Below are 22,787 nucleotides of genomic sequence, written 5' to 3'. Positions count from 1 at the left end.
TCCATTTCTAAGATATTGAGTTGATTGACTGGCTGCATTCAATGTACACTGTTCGTCGAGATAGCATTGTTTCTCATCCACCAGACAGATCCTTCAATAAAGAAAGCGCATGACAACTGGAGGGTGACTAGAAGGGGGGAACAATTAGAGCCCACCCGCTGGGCAAAAACTGGTTGAATCAACGTTTTTTCCACATCATTTCAACCCCCCCAAAAAGTCCATGTTATGATGTTGAATCAATGTGGAAAACTGATTGGATTTGCAAAAAGTAATCAACTTTTTCCACCCTACTTTTAACCAAAACCCAATGACGTGGTGCATTTTTTGTTGTTGATTTCACTTCAAGTTAACGTTAGTTGACAACTCAACCAAATATAAATCTAAACTAGATGTTGAACTGGCATCTGTGCCCAGTGAGCAGTGACTAACTACCTAGAGGATGATACCCAGAGAGTAGTCTCCAGTGTCTCGGACCACATAAAAGACCACATACTGTATGTATTCTCCAAAGAGATGTGAATTTTTTTTAGCCCACTGAGACTAGCATGAAAGTGCAAGTCATACAGAGTATTTTCAAGGGAAGGGCCAGGACAGCCAGTAACATAGCATGGAACTGCCAGTGCAAGAGGGGGATTGGTGAGCAATCAGATAGGGCAGAATTGATGACCTGGCTCAGGATGGATTTCTGGAAGAGCGGGCTGCCACAGCGAGGTAATACTTTCAGACTCTTATCGGCACTGGCATAAGCTGAGGGCTGCATCACCCACTTCCCAGCATCAGCTTATTATGAGAGGCCATGATGTGATTGCCTTGTACTGCTTTTGTGTGTTCCAGCAGGGTCTGTATGTGTGTGCCAGGCTGCCGGGTTGGACAGAGTGCTTGTGGAGATGCCTTTACGTCACTCACCGCAAACTCCATGTAGCTGCTCCCTGTATTCATTGTGATAGTTTCCTAAGTGTGGAATGCATTTTTGCAAGCAGAATTCCAATGATGGATAGACTAGAAGATGTTAGGTTCAAATTCAAGTGGACAGAGTAAGTTATTTAATTTACATATTTATTGTGGATGCTACATGTAATAATATGTCTTAATTAAAGTATTTTTTTTTAAATGGGAAAGGTTAACAGACGGTTTTTAATTCTGGGTTGGGTTGCTCTCTCCCATGTTGCCAGGCTGTGCCTATTTAGTGCTCACAGCAGCAGGCTCTAGCATTTGTTTGAAAAATTGTGAAAACCATGAGACAGTCTGTTACATATATAGGCTAAATGTAATAAGAGTTTAAAGCACACGATATACCTACATTTACTATTATATGGCTTCTCCTTCGTAAATTAGGAGACCCTTATCAGGGCTTTATTATGCCTATAATGAAGAGAGAATGGTCAGTCCTTGTATTCCGTGTATTATAGGGCCTCTAATAAACGGATTCACGTTTCTTATTTACAATGTGCAGTCGAGGCGCCGAGACTGAATCTCTGCATTCTAGGCAACTAGTCTACTAATTTCATTAAATTGGATAGATTTTCCGCGAATAAACAACGTGGTTTCAATAAAGACGCTGACAGCGTCACCGTGGTAACAATCCTCAATTACCAATGATAGGCTAACCCGTGCAAACGTTTCAATTCCCTCAGTGCAATGATTGGTTGGTGGGCGGTCTGAAGAGCTGGGAGAGTCTGCATCGTTCCGGTTATTGTCAGTTTGGGCAGCTCGGCATACGGAGAGGACCGCATCTCGAAGCGCAGTGAGCTGCCAAACTAACAATATCGATATCGCTTGGTATTTAGATGAAAGAAATGAACAACGCAGAGGAATGTTTAGAGCTTGTTTTGTCACCTCAATTGGAAATCCGAGTCTGTAACCGGGAGGACAGAGGTTTCTGATAGGCAGAGAAAGTGTTTAAGACGAAAAGAGCTTCATCGCCAGGATTTAATTGCGCCTATTCATTTATTTCCAACAACTGCATTTGTTTCAAAGCCAAGCTTTGGAATCTGTCCGGTTACTCGGTGCCATAGACTACGTTGAAACATTTTGTCTACTTGACAAATCCAGATCGATTAGACTAAATAGGGGAACACTTTGCCTATAGCCTAAACTATATCAATTCTTTTGGATTGACAATTCTGTTTTGTGACAAGGCTTTTTGGAGATATTATCCAGGAAACGAGGAGAAGAAAGAACACGAAAGCGGATAATTTTGACAGGCTACTTTGTTTCGGAGGGCGAAAGGTTGACTATGCTATGCGTTAGGTGAAACCACCGTTTAACTGGAGAGATTGACACGCAACGCTCCTGGATTTGCCGAACTGTTATTTTAATACACCTTCGTCCAGTCCAGGAAACGAAACGTATCAGTTACAATATTGTTCCTTGACAGAAAGAGCAATTATCTTAACTATTTGGTTTTCCGGTTTGGAATCCGATTCACTCTCTGAATGTTCATGGCACTGAAAAGGGCAGAATAAACTGTATTGCTGATCAACGACGAGTGGTTTTGTGGTTTTGGAGAGTGGGATGAAAACGTTTTTGATTACTCTCTGGACGGCAACGCTCTGAAGCAGACTGCTCAGCGCCAGTTAACCTGCATGGGATTCTAGTCTGCAATACGAAACAATTTATGGTAAATATGTTTCCCTTTTCTAACTAAATCTTCACCTGCCAAAACGATATCGGCCTAGTAATAAATTCATCGCTTGCGTAAATTTGGGATTTTGTTGCAGCCTAGTGGCAGTTTGGGTCATTTGGCGACATGTCCGCATATCATAATTGATGGAGTGAAGGACAGCACAGTGTATAACAATTGATGGCTAGTGTTGAAAGAAAATAGAATGAGGATGTAAAATGCTCGGTCTATGGTGCACAGCTGTTGATAGGATTCTGGGATAGGATAGGCTAGAAAACCTTTGTGTTCATGCATAGTCTAACCTACAATAAAGGAAGCGTTGTAAAATCGATGTCAGTTACGGAATGGCTTTAGGATCTGCTTTGATGTGTAGTATTTGGTATTTCAAGGATTGGGAGCAATTAAGTATATTGCCGGGAAGTGGGCTATGCAAGGCACTGGCACAGTAGGCTCAGAATTAGGGTGTGAAATTCCTTTCTGTATGCCTCCATGCGTCATATAATTTTTAATCAGCCGTGGGTAAATATAGTTTCAAAGGAAATTAATGATTTCCCCATAAGTGTAACTGGCGCTGCGTTTCTGTAAATAGTTAATGTCATACACTGATGTTGATCAGAGTTCTCCGATGTTCTCTTCCTCAAATGAAAGAGCATCACCAGTGATTAATTCCTCAGAACTTTTTCAGCTGGTCCTTGTAGCCTATGCCTAGTGTTACCGGTAGGCCTACCACTGTTCCATTCGATGTAGATATGAAGTAGAAACTATGCCAGAGTACATGTGCCGAAGAACAGTTTCCAAGACTAAATCCGCAGTTTGACTCTCTAATCTAAATGGGGAAATCGTCCGAATGTTTCAGATTAAAGCAGTTGTTAATGATGATTAAAAAATAAATAAACAGCTGTGCTGCGGTCATAGGTTTTGAGGCGGAGCCGAGTAGGTTTGCCAAAGTATTAAATACATTTTGATTAATGTATTCATAGGATACTATTTCATCCCTCAACAAAAATAAAGGCCTAGTCCCCGATACATCTATAGATGCTAGCCAAGCCTGCTGGCCATTCATTCTATCAGTTAGCTGGGTTGTTTGAGATGGACCCATTTTTTTTTGCATCTATGGATGCGAGCCAGTCCTCCTTTCTAAATGGCAACGCTCTTTTTTTATTTTTTTTTATTTCACCTTTATTTAACCAGGTAGGCAAGTTGAGAAAAATTGCGACCTCTTACAGTGGCTTGCAGAAGTGTTCACCCCTTGGCATTTTTCCTATTTTGTTGCCTTACAACCTGGAATAAAAAATGTTTTTTGGGGGATGTATAATTTGATTCACACAGCATGCTTACCACTTTGACGATGTCAAATATTTCTTCTTGTGAAAGAAATGAGACTAAAAAACAGAACTTGAGTGTGCATAGCTATTCACCCCCCCCCAAATCCCCTCCCGAAAGTCAATACTTTGTAGAGACACCTTTTGCAGCAATTACAGCTGCAAGTCTTGTGGGGTATGTCTATATAAACTTGGCACATCTAGCCACTGAGATTTTTGCCCATTCTTCAAGGCAAAACTGCTCCATCAATTTGGATGGGTTCCGCTGGTGTACAGCAATATTTAAGTCATACCACAGATTCTCAATTGAATTGAGGTCTGGGCTTTGACTGGGCTATTCCAAGACAGTTAAATGTTTCCCCCTAAACTACTCAAGTGTTGCTTTAGCATTATGCTTATGATCATTGTCCTGCTGGAAGGTGAACCCCTGTCCCAGTCTCAAAGCTCTGGGAGACTGAAACCGATTTCCCTGTATTTATCGCATACATCATTCCTTCAATTCTGACCCATTTCCCAGTCCCTGCCGATGGGGAAAAACACCCCCAGAGCATGATACTGCCACCACCATGCTTCACTGTGGGGATGATAATCTCGGGGTGATGAGAGGTGTTGGGTTTGTGCCAGACAGGGTTTTTCTTGATGGCCAAAAAGCTCAATTTTAGTCTCATCTGACCAAAGTACCTTCTTCCATATGTTCGGGGAGCATGTTTGGCAAACAAAATGTGTTTGCTTATTTTTTTTCTTTAAGCAACGTCTTTTTTTCTGGCCACTCTTCCGTAAAGCCCAACTCTCTGGACGTGTACGGCTTAAAGTGGCCCTATAGACAGATTCTCCAATCTTCGCTGTGGAGCTTTACAGCTCCTTCAGGGTTATCTTAGGTCTCTTTCTTGCTTCTCTGATTAATGCCCTCCTTGCCTGGTCTGTGGGTTTTGGTGGGCGGCCCACTCTTGGCAGGTTTGTTGTGGTGCCATATTCTTTCCATTTTTTAAAATAGTGGATTTAATGGTGGTCTGTGGGATGTTCAAAGCTTCAGATATTTTTTTTATAAACCAACCCTGATCTGTACTTCTCTACAACTTTGGCCCACCTGTTTGGAGAGCTCATTGTCCTTCATGGTGCTACTTGCTTGGTGCTATGCCTTGTTTAGTGGTGCTGCAGACACTGGGGCCTTTCAGAACAGGTGTGTTAGTTATTTATATATATTACTGAGCTCATGTGACAATTAGATTTAGTCAATGCCACTCCAACATCGCTCATCGCAATCTATCTATCTATCTATCTATCTATCTTATCTATCTTAATTCCGTTCATTTAATTTTAGGTTGTATGTATTGTTAGATATCCCTGCACTGATGGAGCTAGAAACACAAGTATTTCGCCTCACCCGCAATAAAATATGCTAACGTGTATGTGACAAATTTGATTCGAACTGATTGGCCAGAATGTCAAGCGTCACGTCTGGAGGAAACCTGGCACCATTGAATTATGGTGGTGGTAGGGATTGGGAGACTAGTCAGGATCAAGGGAAAGATGAACAGAGCAAGGTACAGAGAGAGATCCTTGACGAAAACCTGCTCCAGAGTGCTCAGGACCACAGACTGGGGCGGAGGTTCACCTTTCAACAGGAAAATGACCCACAGCCAAGACAATGCATGAGTAGTTTTGGGACAACTCTCTGAATGTCCTTGAGTGGCCCTGCCAGAGCCCGGACTTGAATCCGATCAAACATCTCTGGAGAGACCTGAAAATAGCTGTACAGCAACACTCCCCGTCCAACCTAACAGCTTGACTGGATCGACAGAGAGGGATGTGAGAAACTCTCCTAATACAGGTGTACCAAGCTTGTAGTTTCATACCCAAGAAGGCTCGAGGCTGTAGTCCTTGCCAAAGGTGCTTCAAAGTACTGAGTAAATGATCTGAATACTTAAGTAAATGTGATATTTCCGTGTTATTGCTAATACTTTAGCAAAAATGTCTAAACCTGTTTTTGCTTTGTCATTAGGGGGTATTGTGGATAGATTAAGGAGGATTAAAAAAAATATTTAAAAACTATAAGTCCGTAAGTAACAAAATTTGGAAAGTCTGAATACTTTCCGAATTATGCTGATTCATAATTTCGACTAGCTGAGAAAAGATGACAGTCTTGTCCTGACGCTACATTCTCAGTAGGACAGTGGAGATTGAATTTGAATATTGGAACAATGTTGCAAAATATTTGTCAGGAGACAGTCTGTAACGTTTCTACAAACGCCCATTGTGGCGACAGTCTCGGATCTAACAGCCGTGTCAATATATCCTCAACACCAGCTTCTCTGACATTATTTAGGTGATAATGCCTGTGTTTGGAGGATCTATTGACACGGGTGCTGTTCGACCCGTTTATACAACGTGTTACCAACACATTGACATTTTCATAAATGATGAATTTATTCATACTATTTCTTCCTTTTCACTGCTCTAATTACGTTGGTAACCAGTTTATAACCGCAATAATGCACCTTGGGGGTTTGTGGTATATGACTAAGAACAGCCCTTAGCTGTGGTATATTGGCCATATACCACACCCCCTTGTGCCTTATTGCTTAATTAGAACGTGTTGTAAACAGCAGGTGCTGACAGGAAATATTTATATTTTTTATCTGTTTAGGATTTAACATGGGGACCATTAGGACACGCACACACGCCAGAGGCGGCTGGTGGGAGGAGCTGTAGGAGGACAGGTTCATTGCAATATTTGGAATTGAATCAATGGAACGGACTCAAATGTGTTGTTTCCATGTGTTTGATTCCATTCCAGCCTTTACAATGACCCCATCCTCCTAATAGCTCCTCCCACCAGCCTCATCTGACACACCACACACACACGTTCATCTTCATAGACCAGAGGGGGGGGGACACAAACCCTAATTTAAGCAAATAGTTATTTTCCCAATGTGGATATCCTGGAGTTTGTGGCTAGCTAATACTCCTGGATAATCCATTTATAGACCACTTCAGGCCTTAGATACTTTAAGCAATATCTGCATTTTTTCAGTGGCTGGATAGTGGAGTAGCTTTCAGTTGAGCACAGTGAAGCTTTCCCTTCCCTCGCTTGCTCATTGATAATCTAACATGGGGCCCCTCTACATCCAGGGCCAGGCTCCTAGAGTCGTCAGCCCTGTACGGCACCTGCTATAGCATAGCACGGCGCCTGTTTGCTACTATTGAATAAAACATTGGGTGATGTACGAGGCCAAGACTTCACCTGAGGGGGCAGAGCCGCCTCATTTACTTCCTCCACTCGGTGTCTATGACCCGCTGAGCAAATTGTGTTCATATTAGCGCTGCGGTTGTTCTTCACTGAAAACAAATGGTCTCCCCAGCATAATCCTTACCTTAACTCAACATGATGGTTGGGGATGGTAGCTGGGGAGGATGGGGTTAGCTACTGGTGCTAGAAGGACAGCCTAATATGTAGGCTAGGTCAGTGATTTACCTCTTGGATTTAATTTTTTTTTTTTTTTTTTTAACAAAATATCATGACTCATACTGGCTCTGAAGGCTGAAAATTAACATGGTGGCCTTAGTGTTTACTTAGGAATTGGGATTTTGATCAAGTATCCTGACATATTTTTCAAAAATAAATATCCCAGCTGATTGTTTTTACTGTAGAAATCTCATTCACCGGATTCTAAATCCACAAAGAAAATAACTAATGCAAGGTTTCTATTGTATTTTTAAAAATGTTTTTATGAATTCAATTCATCCTTAATTGAAACCATCACAAAGAAATATCCCTGCCCCTGTTGGGCTAAAATGCTGAGGGACTGGCCTGGAGAAATGTAACCACACTCAAAATCATAGACAATACTATGGATTAATGCACTGGCCATCAATGGTATTAAATGTATAGTTTGAACCATGTTTTGATGCTATACAGTGTTTTGTTTACATTTAAGAGTAAAGCTTTTTTTGGTTCTGAATCAGTACAACAGTTAAACTAAGCGGTTGAGGCATTTATATTCTTCAAGAATGAATTGGCATACAGTGCCTTCAGAAAGTATTCACATTCCGAGACTCTATCAGATGAAAATGTATGTTACAGCCAGAATTTTAAATTGATTAAATTGATACCCCATAATGTCAGTGATTAGCATGATTTATTTTTATTTTTTATGACTACCTCATCTCTGTACCCAACACACAATTAACTGTTAGATTTCTCCACAATACTTACCTCGTTCACAGTGAAAATAATGAAAGACTGTGCAGAATAAAAATATTCCAAAACATGCATCATGCATGTTTGAAACAAGGCACTAAAGGAATTCTGCAAAAAATGTGGCAAAGCAATTCACTTTTTGTCCTGATTACAAAGTGTTATATTTGGGGCAAATCCAATACAACACTTTACTGGGCATCACTTTCCATAGTTTCAAGCATAGTGGTGGCTGCACCATGTTATGGGTATGCTTGTAATTGACTGGGGAATTTTTCAGGATAAAAAAAAATAATGGAATGGTGTGACGCACAGGCAAAATCCTAGAGGAATACTTGGTTCAGTCTGCTTTCCACCAGACACTGGGAGATTAATTCAATTTTCAGCAGGACAATAACCTAAAACACAAGGCCAAATCTCCAATGGAGTTGCTTACCAAGAAGACTGTGAATGTTCCTGAGTGGCCAAGTAACAGTTTTGTCTTAAATCTACTTGAAAATCTATGGCAAGACCGGAAAATGATTGTCTAGCAATAATCAACAACTAATTTGACAGAACTTGGGCAAATGTTGCACAATCCCGGTGTGGAAAGCTCTTAGAGATTTACACAGAAAGACTCATAGCTGTAATCGCTGCCAAAGGTTATTCTGCAACGTATAGACTTAGGGGTGTGAATACTTATGTAAATGAGATATTTATGTATTTAATTTGATAAATTTGCACACATTTCTAAAAACATGTTGATTTTATTATGGGATGTTGTGTGGATGGGTGAGGAAAAAAAAACATTATTCTTTTCAGGCTGTAGTCAAGGGCTATGAATACTTTCTGAAGGAACTGTATATCATTAATTTATACAGTAAGTCCAAAAATGGATGTAGAAACTAAGGATTCTAGCTGTGGTCGAATGATCAAAGCACTCTAGTGGTCACACGAGTGGAATGTTATTAATATTTTTCATAATGAATCAACATTTTTTTTTTAAACTCAGAACGTCCAGTGTTTCTATGTCATGGTTTTGTTATATTTCAGTCTTCTGTGATGTATATACAGTGTAATATTGGGATGCAAACTCAAACTTTTAAATACATTTTAGCTATATATCTGACATGGTACAGGTGTCTTTTTTTTAAGCCCTTAACCATGTGTTTGAGGAGTATAATTTTGTTTCCATGTAGATTTGTTTTAAGACTACCAAGAAACACTGTGTGACCCTGATTTAGCCCTGTGCAGTAAAAGGTTAAGGCGGTTCCATCCTAGGTAAACTCAACACTACCCTGGGTAAGTGCAATAAGACGAGTCTATCTTTCAAAGTCCATCTTTGTTTTTGATTAATAGCCTCCCCAAAACCATCTAAAAAGCAGAACAAACCTGATGCCGTTGGCTGAGCTTTCAACAAGTATCCTTCTTAACGTGCACAGAATTGTGGTTGAAGGACTGATTTACATTTGAGTAAGATATTAAAACAGAAGTTATACTAAGCAAGCCCAGGCACTATTTTAATTTCCAACACTGAACTATTATTTGGAGATGATTGATAGCATTGGTGTGAATGCACTGTACTCCTTGCTTATGTAAACTGCAGTCATGTGAGAATTAGTAAGGTTGGCTCATGAATATATTTATAATAGCTCAACTTTAATTTCCTGTTCTATGTATTCATCTCTTTTATACCCCACTATGGTTTGATTGTCTAAATGCATAAACCTAGAGGCAACAAAACCCCACTTGCACAACGTGTGCAGTGCCACTGCAAACATACCTTGTATTATTTATATATATATATACACACACACATTTAAATCCTCTGCTTTGGTTTATCTTCAATATAAAATGAGCTTACTGTGCCCACAAAATTATTTGTGATATATTTACAGCAAGGCAATAGCACATTTGTTTTCCAGATAGAGGTGTTTTGATTTATTCTGTATAGCCTAGATTTTGTATATGAAAGTAAAGGGAATGAAAAGCAGCGATCCGATCTTCATCCTGTGGCACAGCTTCCACAACCACTGACAATATTAAGTTGCTTCTTTCCTTCCAGGAAATACATTTAGGCAACAAACAAAAAAAAATGTAATGTGACACATGGACATTTGGGAGTTAGGTCCATGAACCTTCTCTCTCAAGGGCGTCCGAAACGGCATCTCATTAGATATTGATCAAAGAGTTCCTCGTGCGGGGAAGTTAGTGTACTGTATATATTTGCGCCGACTACACTGTGCACAATTATTTGTGTTAACAATTTACATATGAATGAAGGAAAGATGTTCCCGTGAGCGTTAGTTTGTGTTACAAGCAGCTCTGTATCGTTTGCCATTTTGAGGTACAGGGTAATATGCCATATGCATATCCCCATATGGTTGGTAGTGTTAGAAAGGATGGAACCTGGGTGTAGTCTGTCTCAAGTGGCTCTATAGTATCTTCAGTGACACTTTCTTCCCCGGTCTTGCTGCCTTAGCACAATATGGCTTAAAGAGGAAATGGATCGGTCGATGTGGCTAGTTCGTACTGTGTTTTCAAACAATGTAAGGACACAAAAAGGGAGGAGGTATGTCTCGCCCGCTTGTGAAGATTAAGGAACGATCGATCCTATGTTACCGTTTACCACGTTCCAGGCATGTGGTTTTGACATGCCTTGGGTCTTTAATGAGGCTGAAATGATTGTTGTTAAAGGATACGGTTAACGCTGGACCAGAACGATGTACATGAGTCATGACAACATCTCATGTCCTAACAACGGAATTCTATTTCATTTGAATTTGTTATCAAAGTTTGTACCACATCAAATCAAATGGACAGAAACCCGGCCTAAAACCCCAAACAGCAAGCAATGCAGGTATAGAAGCACATCACATCTGTTTATATCAAGTCTATATCACCCCCCCAATATCGCCTTCTTTTTGGCTACTGATATCAGCCGTCTCCCTTCTTGTTTCCCTGTTTGAAATCGGGCCTAGGACCCACTCATTTTTATTTTAGAAATCTGGTGAGAGAAACCGAAGACATTGGCTCTTTTTGGATTTAAGAGTGCAGAGAGAGAGAGAACATTTTTGAGTCTTGATTGTGTACGCCACCCTGCAGTGACTCCACTGGCTGCCGTGTGTTGGCGAGCTGGTTTTGTTCCCAAAGCCTTATTATATGTCTGTGCCTTGAGGTAATCTCAAGACATGATTACCTTGCCTTGGACTGTGAAGGATGGGTTGGTGATGTGCCCAAACAAGTGTTCATCCACTGTAACCCATAGTGATTGGCAGGCGGTGGGCTTTTCATCAGGATCAAGAGTGAAACTATAGCATAACTAACACATCCAACAGTACGGAACCAGGCTCAGTTGACACACTATTCCTACTCCGTGATAAGCTAACCAGTTCTCAAAAAGGGTCATATAGAAGCCTAACACACAGAACACAGTTTTGAATTTAAGGTACAAGGTGGAATCTCCCAAGAAATCCTTGTCCCCAGTAAGGATATTTATGTGAATCCTATACGTTTCAGGTTTGCACAACGAAGATTAATAGGCTGAATGAAATCACATCAGCTGCTGAGGCGGCAATACAGAATATTGCTAGGTACATAACCAATCGAGCTGGAGTGAAGGAAGGATGTGTTGCCGCCAAAAAAAAACTTTCCAACAAAGAGGGAGAGGATAAAACAAATCTGACAAGCTCTCCAACCGCAAATTTGTTCTCTTTTAAAAACGATGCCTCTCTGGCCTTGCCTCATGGTAACATTGATTTGTCATGTGTGACAGTGCTGGCTGCTCTCAAATCACCCTGGTGATGACATTGATCTCAAGGATTGTGAGCGGGAGAGAGGGGGGGACCATGGAGACACGGCACAATGATAACTCAACTCAAAAGCTCACTGAAGCCACCTCAGCAGTGCATTAAAAAAGCTATATAGCAATTATTTTCCTTCTGTGGGTGTGCTTGAGCCAAAAGGGGTTCTTTACACCTCGGCATTGCGTTGAGGCCTTGGATATGATTAGGGCCATTTATTCCTCCAGAAACCTGTGTCTGTCTTGGTCTCATCAACAAATATGCATGAAGGAAGCTTTTGATTCGTTGTGGAGGCTTGGATGCCGTTTGATTTGCTGTTGTGTGTTCCCGCGTTGCGCGTTATCTCCTGAACTCTTTATCGCCAGTTGTTTCCATGCCAGAAGCAGCAAGGGATGTTTTTTTACATTCATTTATCTCGTGCGAGCGTCTGATTTAATCCCCCCCAATGCTGGTGTACTTTAATCTGATTCTCCTCGTTTATTGAGGAAGATCAAACTATAATGCAACAAGGAACTGCATCTCATCCTAATCTCCGTCTCTGTTATGATTTTGGTCAGTTGCCCTTCCTTGTGGGGAGCGCAAGATAAAGCGTTTTGTCTTTATGCTTTGGTCATTCTCCGGTGACAGTAGCCCGCACTTTGCATGTCTTTTCATCTGCTGATTGGTTGATCACCTGGTTGTTGGAGCTGTCAGCACGAATAAACAGAGCCAATGATTGAAAAAAAATTGTAAATAGCCATATGACCTAAATGGGGTGAACTTTTGTCTGACATTTTTTTTAATTCATTTCCTTAATGATTAGGTAGCTTTGGCTATGGGAGCCAAGTGCTCTTTACATATTGGCAGATTTACACAGGGGTTTGAGGCCCTATGTGAATGACCTAGGTCACCCTGTGCCCTCGGGGCCTGTGCTGTAGTTTGGCTTCAGCAGTATGGATGTCATAGTTCTATTTTGTTTAATTAGAATGCAGTCATTCAGAAATAAGCTACTACTGCAATTTTGCTCAGCCAATTCAGATATTATATAATTCAAAACGATAGGGATTGTAATGTGTTCAGAAGCCTGGCTTTTGGAGTGTGTGACAATGGCTACATGACTTGATTGTTGCAAATGGATGCTACTTATACGGGGTTGACACAGCGACCGTTAGCGTCTGTGACAAAACAAATAGTCTGTTACCCAATTCTGATGGCATTGCTGTAAAGGTAATACAATTTCCACTGACTGGTGAAAAGAATGTCTGTTCGGCATGGTAATTGGAGAAGCCACCCCTCTTTGTTTCCCCCAGCTCAGCGTGAACGCAACACGATTTAATAAAACTCTGGAGATTTGAATCTTTTACTGCCGGTCCTAGTACCGGGGACACTGAATGGAAAGCCGAGGCATGCGCAGATAAGTCATTTAACTTTGACCTGTTTGAATTTTTAAGCTATAGACAGATTTGTGAGAGAGCATGCGAGGAGGGTGGGATGGGGGTAGTTGGTATATGTTTCTAGGCTAAACCCACTGTTAGAAATCCTTGCGATATTAAGATCTGAGGCCCCTTGGCTGCTTTCACTTGCGTACAGTCAGGAACATAGAAACAATGGCGCCAGGACACATATGGACAAACACACCCACTTCTCTCTCCTCGCGCCTGTTTTATTACCTCCTGCCGGCTGCTGGAATTGCTTTCCTCCCTCGAGTGAGCCAGTCAAAGCCGGCTTTATTGTGTTAACCTATTTGTGTGTCAAGAGCGATTGCGGAGTTCTTTATCTCTGTTTGTATTCGGACGGGGAGAAGGCAGCGAGATGGAGGGAGGGAGGGCGGTGGGCAGGGGAGATGGGCGAGCCACCAGAGTTCGACGGATGGACCACCTCGATCCACTCCTGAAGATAATGACTGGTTGCTAAGCAATCATTTTTTATCTCTCAAAGATGTCACGTATAATTATAAACCCACTGCCATCCTGTGAAATCTGCCTAATAGTATTTAAATGTATTTAGATGAGTGGGGGTGGATATAGAATTGGAGATTTGCGTTTGAAGGTTGGAGATCTAATGTTTGACTCAACAACCTGTGTTTTGTGTGTGTTCCTTTTCCCATTAAGTTCAAACCACCTGCTGTAGCATATACGCTGATGCATTATCTACTTTGGCTGTGAGCAGTTGGAGTTTGACGCCCAACCCCATACACACACACATATTCAGAGACCAGGGGGGATCAGCGTTCCTTTTTGTGAGCTCTTACTTTTATTAACATTTTTATTGAGTTGAAGGACTTGCTGACCCTTGGTGGCATAATGAATTGCCTGCTGTGCGAGTTTTGGCAGAAATGACTGGCACGGACCCAAGCTTTTTAACCTAAGATTTGTGCTCTGTTGATTGAGCAGGTAACTTGGAGTCGGGGGTAGGTAGGTATGGTAGGTCGGTCTGTATTTAAATGGCAGGATGAAGGCATATTATTTGAACATGACTGCAATTTACACAGGCTTTCGTCCCAGCAGTCACTCATGTGTGCCAAAGTCCAGCCTTATTTTAATGCCTGGCCAATTATCTTCGCTGCTTCTGAAATCACCCTCCCCTCTCCTCCTTTTCCCTTGTATGTAGAGGTAAAATATTAATAAGTTCAAATTAAAACGTGAACATCTTCAATCAGGAAAACCTGAATACAGACCAGAATACTTGGGGTTCAAATTAAAATTGTACAGTGTGGTATGGTTGGTGTTGCGTTAATAAAGCACACATTTGGATGTAGAATTACATCTTGAAGTATTTGCTTATTTTTTGAGGAGCAGAGTGGGCGTCTCATCCACGTCTGTCTGGCGTTCGCTCAACTGTGTGCTGCTTCACTCACTCTGGTTTCTGTTTAGTACCATCTCTCTTGAAATTTCAGACTCAAGAAACCGTTGCTACATCCGTTGCTATGTTTTGACAGCTTCCCTCGTCCGGGGAACTTCATACAGACATATGAAACATTCTACCCCTCCTCCCTCCCTTTGTATGGTTCTGTGACTGCGTCTCCGGGAAGGAACAGCTGTCCAGCTGTCACCACAGCCAGCCAGTCAGCTGGTATCCAAGCAAGGCAACATCTGTAGAGGCTGAACGGGCAAGGGACAGCATGTCTCTACTCTTGTTTCTGAAGACCACGGAAGTGTGTCAAGCATGTTCACTCTACATGACCACTGTACTGACCATGTAAGTAGAATCGCTAGAAGTGGACGGCCCCTTAGAACACGGCAATTTGACTGCACTCCAATAGGTACATTCAATATGGCTAACATGGTATTGACATATCGATGGGTTTGTTCGTTACGCAGTCTCACACTATTACATTATAGCTATAATACGTCCACCCTACTGTTTTGCGGCGCATACATAGGCAACTTCAGAACACCTTTTCACCAAGTACACGGAATTGTACTTGTTGATTATGGTGCTGCTAGTGTCTACATTTAGAGACAGAATACAAACAGTGGAGTTTAAAACGTTTACATACATTATATACAGTGCATCCACCCTGTACCGTGCTAAGCAACCCAAAATGGATCTTGGAACCTGTCATTTTGGTTGACTTGGTTGAGTCAATATAAACCACCTAAAAATAAATAAAAAAATCCCACACACCTTCATGTTCTTTATCTGATGATGAGTGTGATTCCTGTTTTGGACATTGTCAAATACATTAGGAATTGGCTCTGTCTGCAATTCTTTCTGTTCTCATTCTAAGCTCCATCCCTACTAACGATTCTCAACCTCTGGATTGTGCATGTGTGTGTAAACAAAGTCCCAGCGATAGTGGCCTGGGCCTGACAACAACCGACTGGGAGACTCTCTCCTTCATGTAGCCCCCCTCTCCATCGCTCCCCTCACCTGCTCCCAACCTCCTAGCAGCATGGGGAGAGGGAGAGGAGGAGGCCCATAGAGCTGCCTGAGTGGGGTGGGGGAGAGCAGAGTGCCAGTCTCCTCTGTCAGCCACAAACCAGGATCTGGGAGAGCGAGCACATGGGACTTCCTCCTGGGATGATCCTGTGGTGAAGGAAAGGGAGGACAGCATCTGTTCACTGTTTTCTGCCACTTCTTTCCATCAACGCATCGCTTGCTCTTTCCTCTCCCCCTCTCTCTGATGCTGTCTGTCTTTAGCTTCTGTCATGCTGTTGGTGGATTTGTGGAATGGCACATGGAAAAGGAAACATGTAGCATATCATTCTATATGGACTGACTAAGAAGAGGTCAGTTTGAGGATAGTGTCATGACACACTGCCATCCACCTTCCTCTTCCACCTTCCTGCTTTTGTTATGAGACAGAAGTAGTGGATGACTTGTACTATTTTAAAACAGGCCTCAGGCATAGACCTCTGGTTTTCTACCCCTAGACAGACAGCTGCTACTGAAACTGCAATGCGATGGCTTTGAACAAAGTTTGATGGATACTGTTGACTGGAGCTGAGTGAGAGAATGCCTCGATGATTCCAATTAAGTGTCACTTCAGGCTTGTCTCCATTTACATTTTGGTCTCCATCTACAGCAGTGGTGTCAAACATACAGCCAGCGAGGGGGTCCAATCCTGCCCGCGGGTGGTCAATTTTGGATTCATCAGACCAAAGGAAAGATTTCCACCAGTCTAATGTCCATTGCTCATGTTTCTTGGCCCAAGCAAGTCTCTTCTTATTGGTGTCCTTTTAGTAGTGGTTTCTCTGCAGCAATTCGACCATGAAGGCCTGATTCACAGTCTCCTCTGAACAGTTGATGTTGAGATGTGTCTGTTACTTGAGTTTCTGAGGCTGGTAACTCTAATGAACTTATCTTCTGCCGCAGAGGTAACTCTGGGTCTTCCTTTCCTGTGACGGTCCTCATAAGGTTTTTGCAACTGCACTTGAAGAAACTTTCAAAGTTCTTAATGTTCCATAGTGACTCACCATCATGTCTAAAAGTAATGATGGACTGTTGTTTCTCTTTGCTTATTTGAGCAGTTCTTGCGATAATATGGACTTGGTCTTTTACCAAATAGTGCTATCTTCTGTATACCACCCCTACCTTGTCATAACACAACTGATTGGCCCAAACGCATTAAGAAGGAAATAAATTCCACAAATTAACTTTTAGCATGGCACACCTTTTAATTGATATGCATTCCAGATGACTACCTCATGAAGCTGGTTGAGAGAATGCCAAACATGTGCAAACCTGTCACCAAGACAAAGCGTGGCTACCTTGAAGAATCTCAAATAACATTTATTTTGATTTGTTTAACACTTTTTTGGTTACTACATGATGTCTTAATTATTATTCTACATTGTAGAAAATAGTAAAAATAAAGAAAAACCCTTGAATGAGTAGCTGTGTCCAAACCTTTGACTGGTACTGTATATGTTTTAGAAATCATTTTTTTAGGGTTAAACTAACTCAATATACACTATACAGTGATTCGGAAAGTATTCAGAGCCCTTGAGATCTTCAACATTTTGTTACATCACAGAATAATTCTAAAATGTATTAAATATTTCAATTGTCATCAAACAATACCTCGTAATTTTAGCAAATGTATTAAAAACAAAAAAGATACCTTATTTACATAAGTATTCAGACCCTTTGCTATGAGACTTTAAATTGAGCTCAGTTGCATCCTGTTTCCATTGATCTTCCTTGAGATGTTTCTACAACTTGATTGGAGTCCAACTGTGGTAAATTCAAATGATTGGACATGATTTGGAAAGGCACACACCTGTCTATACAAGGTCTCACAGTTGTCAGATAAAAAAAAACAAGTCATGAGGTCAAAGGAATTGTCCGTAGAGCTCCCAGACAGGATTGTGTCGGGGCACAGATCCGGGGAAATTTCTGCAGCATTGAAGGTCCCCAAGAACACAGTGGCCTCCATCATTCTTAAATGGAAGAAGTTTGAAACCACCAAGACTCTTCCCAGAGCTGTCATTATGGGCTATTGTGTGTAGATTGATGACGAAAAAAAACAACAACTATTTAATCAATTTTAGAATAAGGCTGTAAAGTAACAAAATGTGGAAATAAAAAGTCTGAATACTTTCCGAAGGCACTGTATATACAAAAGTTTGTGGGCACCCCTTCAAATTAGTGGATTCGGCTATTTTAGCCACACCCGTTGCTGACAGGTGTATAACATCGACCCCACAGCCATGCAATCTCCATAGACAAACGTTGGCAGTAGAATGGCCTTACTGAAAAGCTCTGACTTTCAACGTGGCACCGTCATAGGATGCCGCCTTTCCAACAAGTCAGTTCGTTAAATTTCTGCCCTGCTAAAGCTGCCCCTGTCAACTATAAGTGCTGTTATTGTGAAGTGGAAACGTCTAGCAGCAACAATGGCTCAGCTGCTGAGTGCTGAAGCAGGTGGCGCGTAAAAATAATCTATCTTCGGTTGCAACACTTGCTACCGAGTTCAAAACTGCCTCTGGAAGCAATATCAGCACGATAACTGTTCGTCAGGAGCTTCATGAAATGGGTTTCCATGGCCGAACGGCCGCACACAAGCCTAACCATGTGCAATGCCAAGCGTCGGCTGGAGTCGTGTAAAGCTTACCACCATTGGACTCTGTAGCAGTGGAATTGTGTTCTCTGGAGTGATGAATCATATTTCACCATCTGGCAGTCCGTCGGACAAATCTGGGTTTGGCGGATGCCATGAGAATGCTACCTGCCCCAATGCATAGTGCCAGTAATGTTCTGGGGCTGTTTTTCATGGTTTGGGCTAGGCCCCTTAGTTCCAGTGAAGGGAAATCTTAACACTACACCATACAATGACATTTTAGATTAGTCCGTGCTTCCAAATTTGTGGCAACTGTTTCAGCATGACAATGCCACTGGACCTCGCTTTGTGCACATACAGAAATTGTTCGTCGAGATTGGTGTGGAAGAACTTGACTGGCCTGCACAGAGCCCTGACCTCAACCCCATCAAACACCTTTGGGATGAATTGGAAAGCTGACTGTGAGCCAAGCCTAATCGCCCAACATCAGTGCTCAACCTCACTAATGCTCTTGTGGCTGAATGGAAGCAAATTCCTGCAGCAATTTTCCAACATCTAGTGGAAAGCATTCCCAGAAGAGTGGAGGCTGTTATAGCTGCAAACGGGGACCAACTCCATATCAATGCCCTGATTTTGGAATGAGATGTTAGACGTGCAGGTGTCCACATAATTAAAACCAATTCGAAACTGTGTAGAAATTATAATGGACCTACATTCATACAGTTCCTTGACCGTGTCCCGCCTGTTAAAATCTAAATGAAAGCTAGACAGCCAGGGGAGCATCGAAAATGTAAAAAAAACTATGGATAGGGGGTGTTGTTTTGTACTAGTTTTGAGTGAGATGAAATATAACACACTTTCAGTGCGATCCTCTGGACCTTGTTGGAGACCGAATGCGCCCCCCCGCGGTAAAATTAGCTTAACAGTTCTGTTCTACGGTGATGTGGTCGTGCTGCTAATTGTACCAGGGGATTGAGAGGAAGGTGTTTGGTGATTAAGCGTCATTGTGGCTTGACTGGGGGGCGAATCCGGAATCTCAACACTCCATATGGCTCTGTAGTGGTAAAACCCCTCCTCTCCTCCCCTGGCCCCCATTCAGCCACTCCCCACCCAGCCCCCCCGATGACAAGGAAATGGTCTGTTCATGACTTATGGTTTTATCATTCAAATGTTCTCCATTGATGCCCCAACACTGTGATTGGCAGCTGAAGCTGAAAGACCAATGGAGCCGGGCGTCGACAGCCAGTTGGTAACCGCGACAATGGTGTCTCTCTGCTTTGTTTTCAAACTTTTCATGTTGTCACGGAAACCCCTCAAACTATGTTTCTGCCACAAGGACAGCATCCCCTATTAATCTTTTAAAGATGAGCCTGAGTGAAGAGGCCATAGGGGTGTTGAGGGTGCTGCAGCTCCCCCTGAACAAAAATTTGTATTAAAATACAATATACATTTTTCCACAAAAAAATACACAAAAGTAGTGCACTGGGCCTTTACTAGTCCTGTCTTAGTCGATGATATAGCCACGGGAAGCCAGACAGCATTTGGCCTCCCTTGATAAAAAGTATAAAATTATAGCCAATCAGCGTTGAGCAAAACTGAGCGAGCTCAACTGTGAAGGGAAGCCAGTTTGGATTTGGTTTCACTCCTGTCACAGAAATACGTCATCGATAGAAACAACTTTAATTGTTGCATCTCCTTGTTGTTGTCCTCCGGTGGCTAGCTAGCTAGCTAAAAACGTCCTATTCCTAAATTAGCTGAGAAGACGGAAGATCAATATGTAGCTAGATGTAGAAGGCTAATGTTAACTAGCTAACGCTGCCCATGAAAGGAAGTTAGTCTAACAAGCATTTTGGCCAGGTAGCCTAGGACAACAAAAAATAAACACATGTACTGTATGACAGAGTCATAGCCCGAAAAAGTTGGAAACATTTACTTTCTTGACCATGCTGTAGGTCATGTAACTGTTTGTTACATGCAATATGCTTTGTGGACTTCACAGGACAGAGTTTGCGCTCCGGTTTTATGATGAAACAAAGGTCTGGTTGAATTTATTCTGCCACTGTGTCTGTCTTCTTATTGTCTTGGCCTTAAGCATATATCACGGTTGCAAGGCATATGAACTAACACGTTATAGAGCAAACAATTCAATTACCACAACACGGTGATTTGACCCATGTACCGCTACTGGGCCTGAGTGCAGTCAGAAGCATCCTGATAACCCAATGCGTCAACAATTTAGGACACCCTCCACCTCTCCTGAAGTGTGTCAGTACCAGGGTTTCCATTAGAAGGCAATATCTTGTTTTTGGCCGTTTTCTTTGTTTTTCTAACAGCAGAAAAATAGAATTGCCGCCAATTGTCCGGGAGAAGAGAAAATCCCATTGCGAAATCCAAAATCGGAATAATGCTTTTTAGTTTATTCATTGATGGAAATACCAGTTGATGGAAATATATTTGACTGGTCATGCGTATCGGTCCATAGGTTAATTTAGTGGAATTAACTTGGTCCGTGTGTACAGTATATTCGTTATGTATCTTATTTATCACACGCGTACAGCATACAGATACAACGCCTTTGAGCGTAAAATACTGTCTGACATACCGCTGCTATACAGCATCTCAAACAGAAAATGCATAGATGGCCAACGGAAACCAGGCTTCATCAGCACGTCACACAACCCTTTGCAATGAACCGGAGGCAGTATACAATTTGAAAACATATATAATCAATTGTTCGAAACCTGAACGTTTTACGACATAATATGAGGAATGTCTTACCTTGCTTCAAAGTAGCCTAGACAAAATCAGACCATATCCGCGGAGGCAATTATTTTATATCAACTTTCTTTCATTGTCCAGTAGCCAAAGGCACAATCCTTGTCACATAAGCAACCCATGCGAGTTGTTGCATATTAGATCTCCCCTTCTTTCAATATTTGTTACGGATATGTTCATCTCTTGTCACGTGAAGCCGCTCTCGTGTGTGGTGCGCTTTTGATGGTGTTATCCCGCTAATTGCTTTATGTAACGAATCTTCAAGCATAGCCCACTTGTGCACATTGGCTGTATGAATTTGGGATCTATTGTCCCACAACTGTCCCAGAGTCTGTTTGGAACAGGCTATTTCTTTCTCAGCAAACTGACCAATAGAATAGGTCAACTTTTCTATTATGGGGATAGTCGATTAATATAGACTAGTGATTTGGTTGTTCGTTACTCGTCTTGTTGGCTGAGAAAAAGTAAATATGGACAGCTATTCTAACATCTTCAAAGTGCACGTCAGAATTCGGCAAGAAGGACCACATCGTTGCATCCTTGACTTGCATGTTCTGTTAATATGCAGGACCATAATCTAACAGGGATTTCTGTCATTCTGAGCCTCGTGGGTGAACGCCCTAATCAGTTCACTCCCTTAATGCATTGGGTCCAGTAAATTGATCAAACGCCCGGTAAATTAAAAATGCTGCTGGTCAAATGTATGGCACAGCATTTTCATAACAGAAACCCTGGTCTGTGCTCAGATCTGGAAGATGGCAGTCTGAATATTCTAAGCATATATGGAATTATTTATCTGTTTTGTTATGGGAGAATGGAACTTCATACATTCTGTAGTAGCAGTATGCTTCAATATTGCTTCAGTATATTCAGAAATTCATGCTGTAGGGACCTCTCACTGAGAGATGCAACATTAACAAGGCCAACAAGTCACTGTGCATAACAGAACAGCAACCTTGTAGAACAGCCCATTTCTCCTAACCTACATTCATCTCTGTGGAGATCATAGCTGGTCCCATGTTGTCTACATCATAATTCTTTTTTATTATCAGAAGAAAGCTGTCTGACTTGTGGTTGCTAAGGGTTATTTTGTTTTGTGTGGGTTACTATTTAATGTAATTGTTATTAATTTTCCTAACAGTGAGTCCAGATTACTACCCCTTTCAAGGAAGAGCCTTCTTGACGCTTTAATTTGTCATGAAAGCCTCTGTGTGCACTGCTACTAAATCCCACTTCATTTAAGAATGGATGACGTGGAAATATACATATAAATAACAGAAATATACAGCAGCTAGAGTTGCTGTTCTATGAGATATGGTGGCTCTTGTATGAAGATACTAGACGCTATCAGGGCACTTGTGTCCTTGTCTCCCATGCCCTCCCCTCCAGGCCAGTTTGGTCGGGTGCTCCCTGGTTGTGGTCTCATTAGAAACCTGATCAGACAGGCCCAGCTCAGCTCCAGACGGCCTGACTGGGCTGACAAAGACACCCAGGTCTGGGTCAGGCCAACCCCATCTCCCTCCCTCTTTGGCTTTCTCCCGCGCTCCCTAAACCAGACCCCCACACCCCAGTCCTGGTCAATGGGGTTGGGTTGGCTTTCCCC

General features: G+C 42.0%; 1 protein-coding gene across 1 annotated transcript in view; it reads left to right on the top strand.

Moving 5' to 3' along the window:
* Positions 1 to 1,704: 1,704 nt before the first annotated feature.
* Positions 1,705 to 22,787, top strand: part of fam222aa (family with sequence similarity 222 member Aa) — an 82,212-nt gene continuing 61,129 nt past the window's right edge. Inside the window, exon 1 of the mRNA XM_064937777.1 lies at positions 1,705 to 2,620. The gene's annotated coding sequence lies outside the window, so the exon portion shown is untranslated. The remainder of the gene's footprint in view (positions 2,621 to 22,787) is intronic.

Source organism: Oncorhynchus masou, chromosome 25, assembly GCF_036934945.1.
Source record: "Oncorhynchus masou masou isolate Uvic2021 chromosome 25, UVic_Omas_1.1, whole genome shotgun sequence".
Classification (NCBI taxonomy): Eukaryota; Metazoa; Chordata; class Actinopteri; order Salmoniformes; family Salmonidae; genus Oncorhynchus; species Oncorhynchus masou.
The sequence above is the reverse complement of the archived record's forward strand: the minus strand, read 5'-3'. Positions and strand labels throughout refer to the sequence as shown.